General features: G+C 35.8%; 1 long non-coding RNA gene across 1 annotated transcript; it reads left to right on the top strand.

Moving 5' to 3' along the window:
- The first annotated feature begins 706 nt into the window (after window positions 1-706).
- On the top strand, window positions 707-6371 carry LOC113542569 (uncharacterized). The gene is made up of 5 exons (XR_003404315.3): window positions 707-986; window positions 1235-1410; window positions 1522-1661; window positions 2918-3055; window positions 5321-6371. It is a non-coding gene; the product is annotated as an uncharacterized LOC113542569 (long non-coding RNA).
- Window positions 6372-8138: the final 1767 nt, after the last annotated feature.

The following is an 8138-nucleotide window of genomic DNA, read 5'->3' as shown; positions in this document are numbered from 1 at the left end:
TTAGTCTTGAATTTAAATGAAACTATAAACTGAAGTACACATCTTTTCCAATGGAATAAGACAATTCCATTACCATTTATGTTTGGCTGCTAAACTATAATTCTGTCTGTATTGTCTCCATGTTTTAAAATTTTTATTTTGTTGCAGTATTAGAGACGATGGTGTTTTGCTTAAATAACATCCACAAAAACCTTGGGGAAAATACTCTAACAAAACATCTGCAATCTGCAGTTGTTAAGCAGTTCTATCACACCTCCTGAGACATAGTTCAACACATCATAGCCTTGTGAAACTCACATGACACCCAGTGAGGAAAGGAGAAAACTCATGAACAGAAAAGCAGGAGGAGAAAGGAGCAATGGGGTGTGATGAGCACGTGGAGGGCATGCTCACTCTGCAGCTCCAGCTAACAGGGAAAATTATAAGAACATTCAGTAAATAATCAACAGCTTCAATGAAGGTTAGGCTGTAATGATCTAAAAACAATTATGGTTTGTTTGGAGATGTAATTTGAATGGTGCTTACACAACATTCATAATTTGTCACAGCCACCAGGGGCAGTTCCACTCTGGACCACTAGGGGGCACCCATACTCACTGTGTAGAACTTCTGCCTCATTTCCTGTCATAATCCTGCACACCTGTTTCGAATTTCCCCATTATCTACCCTAATTAAGTTCTGTGTTTTCCCCCTGTGTTTGTGGGAGTGTTAAGTTTATGTTCATCCCTGTGCTTGTGTGTATGGTTAGATTAGTTACCGTATGCACTGTGTATAGTTTTGTTTTCTAGTTTAAGTTTACGAGTCGTGTCTAGCTGTAGCCTAGCCTTCATGTCTTTTTTTTCTGTCTGCTTCCCAATGTTTTTCTTCCCAATGTTTTGCTTCCTTTAAAGAAATTCTGCATTTTGCATCCGTCTACCTGGATTCTCCGTTATGACATAATTGGACATTATGGAAACATTTGGTGTTAACATTCTACAAACATTGCAGTACTGTTGTAGAAGCAACATTTAAGTTATATACAAGTCATGTTTATTGATTTCAAGCTTGAAATGATCTTGTTCTATTGGCAGATCATTTTCCTATTTTCTAGAAAGAAATTATTCTAAGTAAAAGTATCTGTCAAGAGAACAAGCTTGAAATGAGAAAAAAGTAGTATTTTTATTCATCATCTCAAAATGAGAAGAATTAATATTATTCTGCTAATATATCTTTTTTTTTTTTTTTTTTTTTGCAGTGTAGGACTGAGTGTGCCAAACTTGTTGCCTTCCAAATGAGAGAGAAACTGTGTGTGTGTTAGTCCATAAAACAGGATTTGCTCCTTTAGTCTGGATTAGCTTGAAAAGCACTCACTCCCCACTAAAAGCACTACATATGGCCAAACTACTGTCAGGTTTCTCTGGCTTTGGAGAAGTGAGTAAAATCTGAAGATAAAATGATCAGAGTGTTAATTGCCTCATAGAGCCGATCTCTGCTGTGTGTTTCTGTGTGTGTGCACGTGTGGCTGGTGCTGAGCGCCCCTAGGATTATCACTTGCGTAAGTGTTTGAGCACTCAGTGCTGTGTGAAGAACTCCAGCTGCAAACATGCCTCCCTGTTCACCACTGCTGCATGGACTCACACTGTTCTGCTGCTGGGCGCTGCTTTCAATTTTTATAACACAAGGTGAGTTATGTATGTGGGTGTGCATGTATGTCTCTTCCTGACCACTGATGGGACATCAGTAACCTTTATAAGACAAAGGTTTGAGAGGTGTATATGTATTTCCACTGGGTTAAACTACGATTCTTCTTATTATGTATGTGATTTATTAATTAATTATGTCACAATTTACGTTAAGCACAATAGTTTTCCCAAATCCTGACTACTGTTGCATTTACAATGCATGTACAAATGATAAATCAGATGTACGTAAAAGATGAAATTGCATGCTTCTTGTTGTCTTAGAATTATTCTCTTCTTGTCTTCTGTATATGTACAAAAAACAAGATAGACAGAAATAAAGGGAAAGAAAAGTGTGTTCCATTGCCACAACTTTCACATGGAGACATCTGATTAAAACTGTCAAAATCACTGCTATTTATACAAAACCAAGAAAGGAACTGAAGAGTGCCCATTGTATGAAATTTCTGTTATGCTTTCTTTGGAATGGATGTTTGAATTATTCATTCATTCATTCATCTATAGTAACTGCTTTATCCTGAAGCCTATCCCAAGAACACTGAACACTAAGTTGGAAATACAGCCTGGATGGGATATCAGTTCATCACAGAGTGCCATGCACGCATACATTCACACACTCACTGACACCTAAGGACAATTTTAGAGTAGCCAATCCTACCACCATTTTTTGGCAAGTTGGAAGAAGGAAAACCCACACAGACACAGGGAGAACATGCAAAACAGGGACAGTAAGCAGGGCTTGAACCAAGGACCTTGGAAGCAGAAACTTGACATGCTATGCCACTGTGCCACTGTGAATTAATTTTGCATGAAATTATTTATAGGGTTAGTGCCTTGGGTTCAATTCAATCAATAATGCATGTCAATAAAAAAAATCTTGGCTATGATATTAAGTTTTCAAACATGTATAATGTTTGATGCAATTCCCATTCCACACTACATTACACAAGGCACTACAACATTAGTTAAACTGCCCCAGGTTAAGATTTGCTTGGTGCATAGTGCATAGTGCCAGATCTATCAGCAACAGTGGCATGAGCATGGAAATCTGTGACATAAGAACAAGGACATTTCCCCATTCTGTTTAATTATCATGTTTCCAGATTGCCATCAATTGATGTTCTGTAATCGCTTGGCATCTGAAATGATTAGAACTTGGATTTAAATGAGAGTTTCTAGAGAACTAAGCTAGACTAAACTAAAAACAACAGGGTATTTTGTGTCTGTGTGTTTTGTAGCTGATGCACTGCAGTGTTATGCCTGTAACATCCAGGGCCAAAGATATGTGGATGTAGGATGTTCCAGTCCTGAGGTCATCACCTGCTCCCATTTCCACAAAGGCTTTAAGCAGCGTTTCTGCATTAGAACAGAAAGCAGTAAGTTCTATCAGCATTAACACACCACATGGCTTCACTGTGTATATAATAAAGATGCACTAATAGCTCACTGAATATTTTTTTTATTATTATTATTATATATCTCTATAGGGAAATTAACACTGTTATTTATTTTTTAAGAAAGAGAGAAGCTGTAAATCTCATAGTTACCATTAAACATAGGGAAGTCTTACTGCATTATCAAATATAACAGCCTATTATGCAAATAAAGGCTTTGCAAATTACAGGAGAGTATATGAAGTATATTAAACTAATAGCAGTTTTGTTGATCCACCACCTATATCAAATTTAAAATAAAATTTCTAAAATATTTATAGATTTCAAAATATATTTCGGGTGACTTTAAGGTTTATCCCCAAACAGCAGGCAATTTGTTGTACTGTGCGAGTTAATTCTAATCTCATAAGCTCCAAATCTCTCAGGAGCCATAGGCAGGTACTCATTTACATTCTTCACGCCCATCAGTGCACATCTTTTCTATTAGTTTCAATGTAGTTACTGATTAATTCTTATTAAATAATATGCTTTATGGTGAATAACTGAATCACAAGCTGAGACATAACAGTGGCACAAAATTGTGAAATGCATTAACATCCTGGATGAAATGCAGAAGTGAAGATGATTTTTGCCCTGGATCAGTTCCTACTTTGGCAGTCCACTGAGCACAGAATCCTGACTCCTTGGTTCTTAGTCCAATGCTGCCTATGTGTAAGTGGCAGTATAAGAAGCTTTAGTGAGGGATAATCACTCCTCCGACTGCTCTGTGTTGATCACCATGTTCTTCTCCACCCTATTTAACCTGCGTTAACCTCAATATCCACACTCTAAACCACTTATGCTTTGTGAATAGCAACAAACAGACCACATAATAATTTAGACATCAGTTTTAAGGGTCACTTGGCAAATCTCAATTAACATCTCCATATTAAGTATTAAACCTTATTTATACCACCGTGCTGTTGAATTCTTGATTCTGATTGGTCAGAAGGTGTTGATTTATTTTTTATAACAGCAGGTCTGACATTAGTGCCGACTGTAATTCAAATTTTAGGATTATATTCTAATATTCTTATTCTTATACTTTATCGTTTCTATAATTCATTCCCAGACACTTGCTTGTCACGTTCTACATATAGTCTACATATAACTCCATGACACATTCTGCATATAGTCTAAAAACATATAATTATTAGTTTTATTATTATTATTATTAGTTTATTAGTCTGTGGAATAATAATTAATAGTTAATAGTAATAGTAAACTGATTTTTTTTAAATTGCAATTATTTAATAAAGAAAAATGTCTAATCATTGATATGGTGAAGCTTTCTATAAGGAGATGTTTATTTTAACATTTTTGTCTTATTAACTTCACTAGAGAGAAAAAAGAGAGGGTGATGAAGAAATGACTGTTTATACCAGCTAACTTTTCTTGTGTATATTCCACAACATTAACTGTAACTATAAATGGTTAAGAAGTATAATGTCATTCATTAATAAATTAAAAATTGTAATCATTGACGAATTGGTGTGGCATAAAAGGAATAAAACACTTTGGATGCATTACACCACCCTGTCAGTGATTATTTTCCTGTAACAGCATGCCTCTTCATGTTTTATTCCTTATGTATCATTAACCATAACCACTTACCTAACACTTTGTGTAAAAAGAAATTGTAACTTCTAGACAGTTTAAACAATATAACCTCCTAAACTGTCAATGTGGTATACCATGTATAAACCATCTGAGCAAACCACATTGACAGTTTAGGAGGTTATATTGTTTATTCTCTTGTGATAATTTTTATATATATAAAATATTCTGATGATTGGACCACTATGCAGTGTCTAGGAACCTAATTGTTCTGTAGCTCTTTCTGGGATCAACAGTGAGCACTAATCCTACTACACTTGGCGTCTCATCCACTTTTCACTAATGCCGCTCTGTCACAGCTTCAGCCAGTTCAGCGGCTGTAGTCCTCAGCAGACATAAAGCCTGTGTGATGAACACTAGATTGAGACATTTTGTGAAACATACTCTACATGCATTTGAATACATACATTTCAGCTAATATTACAGGCAAGTTTATATCATTGTTATAAAATAATATTCATGAATTGTAAAGTGAATGTTTGAAACTTTAAGTTTCACCAAAATTAAGGTCTGTTATTCTACAACATTTCTATAAAGGAAAACAAAGCCATTGCATGAGATTCCTGGTTCCCTGTGCCTGTATGTCCACAGTTGCTTTAGGGATGGTGCTCACCAGTGGATGTGCTACATCCCGTCACTGCCACACAGAGGAACTTCCGGGAGTGAAAATACACTGCTGCGACTCAGATCTGTGTAACTGTGCTTCCTGGCATCACAAGTCGTCATTATCATCACAAATACTTTACTTAATGATGGCTTCCTTTACCACACTGTGGCTACAGCTCTGAAAAGCAAAAATGCCTAAAAAAGAAATGCAGGGACAGAGGGCATAAGTGTCAGAGAATGAAAGCTTGTGCTAAGATTTGAGATGCATTTTAACCTGGTATGGGCCCAAAAACTACTACTGTTGCCCCTGGTAGACAGAACAATCTACCCAAATACAGGTGCTGTGGAAGGCCTGCAAAATATCTTTAGGTCTTTCTGTCCTTTCATCTGTTGTCTTTACTTTGCACTTGTAATCTTGTCTTTACTTTGCATCTTGTTTCTTTTGAGTGTATCTTTTAATGCAATTTAATTTTGATAGATATAGTTATGCTCTCATTTTCCCATTTATGCATTTTTTAATGTTTATTTTAGTAAAGTGTTTTAAAACTGGATGGACACAGTTACATGTGGGCTTATCCTTACGTGCACACTGTCCAATCACAATCAGATTACAGTGTCTTAGAGGTGTACAACACAATGTCATCTTGAACCAAACAGAACCTGACAACATAACAGCATTAGCCCAAAGAAATCACAGCTTTTTGCAACACTTCATAAGCAGTGCTTGTGTATCCAGTTATGTGGGCCTTATTTACAGCAGAGTAAATTCTCATCCATCATCATTTCAAATATCACCTTCCCATAGTTGGTCCTGTTATTCCATATCAGTCTTGAAGATTATAACATTTAGTTTGTTGTCATTGTGCAAATCACTGACACTCTTAGAAGTAAACAAAAAGTTGAAAAATCTGAGAAACTGCATTTATTTCATGGTTATAATAAAATGTGTTAGATTGTTTTGCTAAAGTACTAAATGCTAAGAGAGATTTTTTAACAAGTAGCTTTACTAATAACTACTGTTACTATTACTATTAACTATTCCTAATAAATACAAAAATGCAACAATTGTTTTTTTTTTCAGTTGATACCCAATACTGTTTTTTTTTTTCACTTTAATGAAAGAAAAAGTCATTTAAGAGGCTAGAATGCCTGTTTGCCATTATTTTCTTTCAGCTAATGATGAATTGTGGCCTGCATAAAAATCTCATCTTGTTTTCAGTCTATTGCCGCATGCACATGTTAATGCTGAAAAATAATGTGGCCTATTTATGTTTATAACCACACTACTGTATTTATTGAGTCATTACACTCTAATGAGTTATAACTTAACTTAGTTTTTGCCAGTTCTAACCTACACTTATTGAAAAGTGTTAGCTTGGTTTAATACCTGCATTCAGTATTGTGTCTATGCATCCCTGTATCTGCAGTTTAATGCCGTTTAACAACATCTGTAAAAATGTGAACAATGGGACATACTTAAAGCTGATATTGGATTCTACAATTATCATTTAATATCATTCCAGCCTATAGTCTTTCCATATTTGCCTGAGATGTATTATGGTATTTTCTGTCTGATGAATTTTGAAATACAGACCCAGAGCGGTACTCTGTCCCTCCAGGACTGGAGCCTGCTCTACTAGATGTAGCCAGAAGGTGTCAGCATTTCTTCTGGCTTGCAGATACCAGCCATGTTAGTCATTCATGGTTTCACTGTGTCTGACTAACATGTTTAACCAATTTGTCTTTGATTAGCCTAACTGTTTAACTAGCAATCATTCAGATCTATGTTTAATTATACATGTACCCTGGCATTCCTTTAAATTAAGGAGGCCAAGGATTAACAATTATTTTGAAAGGAAGAGAATTCTTGAGAGAAAGGCACTGTTTTGTTTTGATTTGTTTAGGCCAGTCCATGAGGAAAGGGGAGATGGAGAGAGGCTTTTCTTTCATAGAAAGCTGGAGACATGGAGAGGCCCCTCTAAATCCATCCCTCATCCATTTTATGACAGGTCGCTTGTTGTATCTTTTGATTTCTTCTCATGATTCACATAGAAATGAGGTGAGAAAAACGTGCTGAGAGAGCACTCTGACAAGGTTGCAAGAGGGCGTATGAAATAAGAAAGGAAACTTACTTTTTTGGCAAACCTTCAAAGCACATGCACATGGTACTGCTTATGTGGATTTGAGTTTTATGGAGCCCTAGCCATCAGGAGGATCATTCATTAATTATGTAGGACTACATTTCTTATTGAAAGGAACAAAAGAACCCTATAATAAAATTAAAATAAAAAGAAATAATTCATAAAGGATTTTCTAGTGGGGGAATATAGATGAATGTAAAGACAATGCAGATACAGGAAACTTGGTAGGCTGCTTCTGCTTGAGATGCCATAAAGTTAAACAAACTGTAACTGACCTCTTAACTGTCACCATTGCCTAAACTTACTTTTACTGGACACTGTGGTACTGATATTCTTAGTATCAAGTTTATTTCTTGCAGCCTGCAAAAAATAGAAAAAAAGAGATTTTTCATAGTCTAATTATGCTTAAATGCTTAAATATTAGTTACTGCACTAGTAGTCCTGCAACTGTTTATAAAGTGAATGCTACACCTGTACAGTTGTAATGCATGACATCAGACCATAAAACACTAACTGTTGCTCACTGCAGAGTGTTGAACTGAAATTATATTTTTAATATTCTTAACTTCAGTACTTTCTGAGTTTTACTGACTAGTGGTCATTCCACTCCACTGAAATGGCCCAGTTCCATTTCCAGTTTCTAGGGTGCTTATCTGACGTTT

The sequence above is a fragment of the Pangasianodon hypophthalmus genome, chromosome 24 (genome assembly GCF_027358585.1).
Source record: "Pangasianodon hypophthalmus isolate fPanHyp1 chromosome 24, fPanHyp1.pri, whole genome shotgun sequence".
Taxonomy (NCBI): Eukaryota; Metazoa; Chordata; class Actinopteri; order Siluriformes; family Pangasiidae; genus Pangasianodon; species Pangasianodon hypophthalmus.
This window is presented reverse-complemented; position numbering and strand designations above follow the sequence as displayed.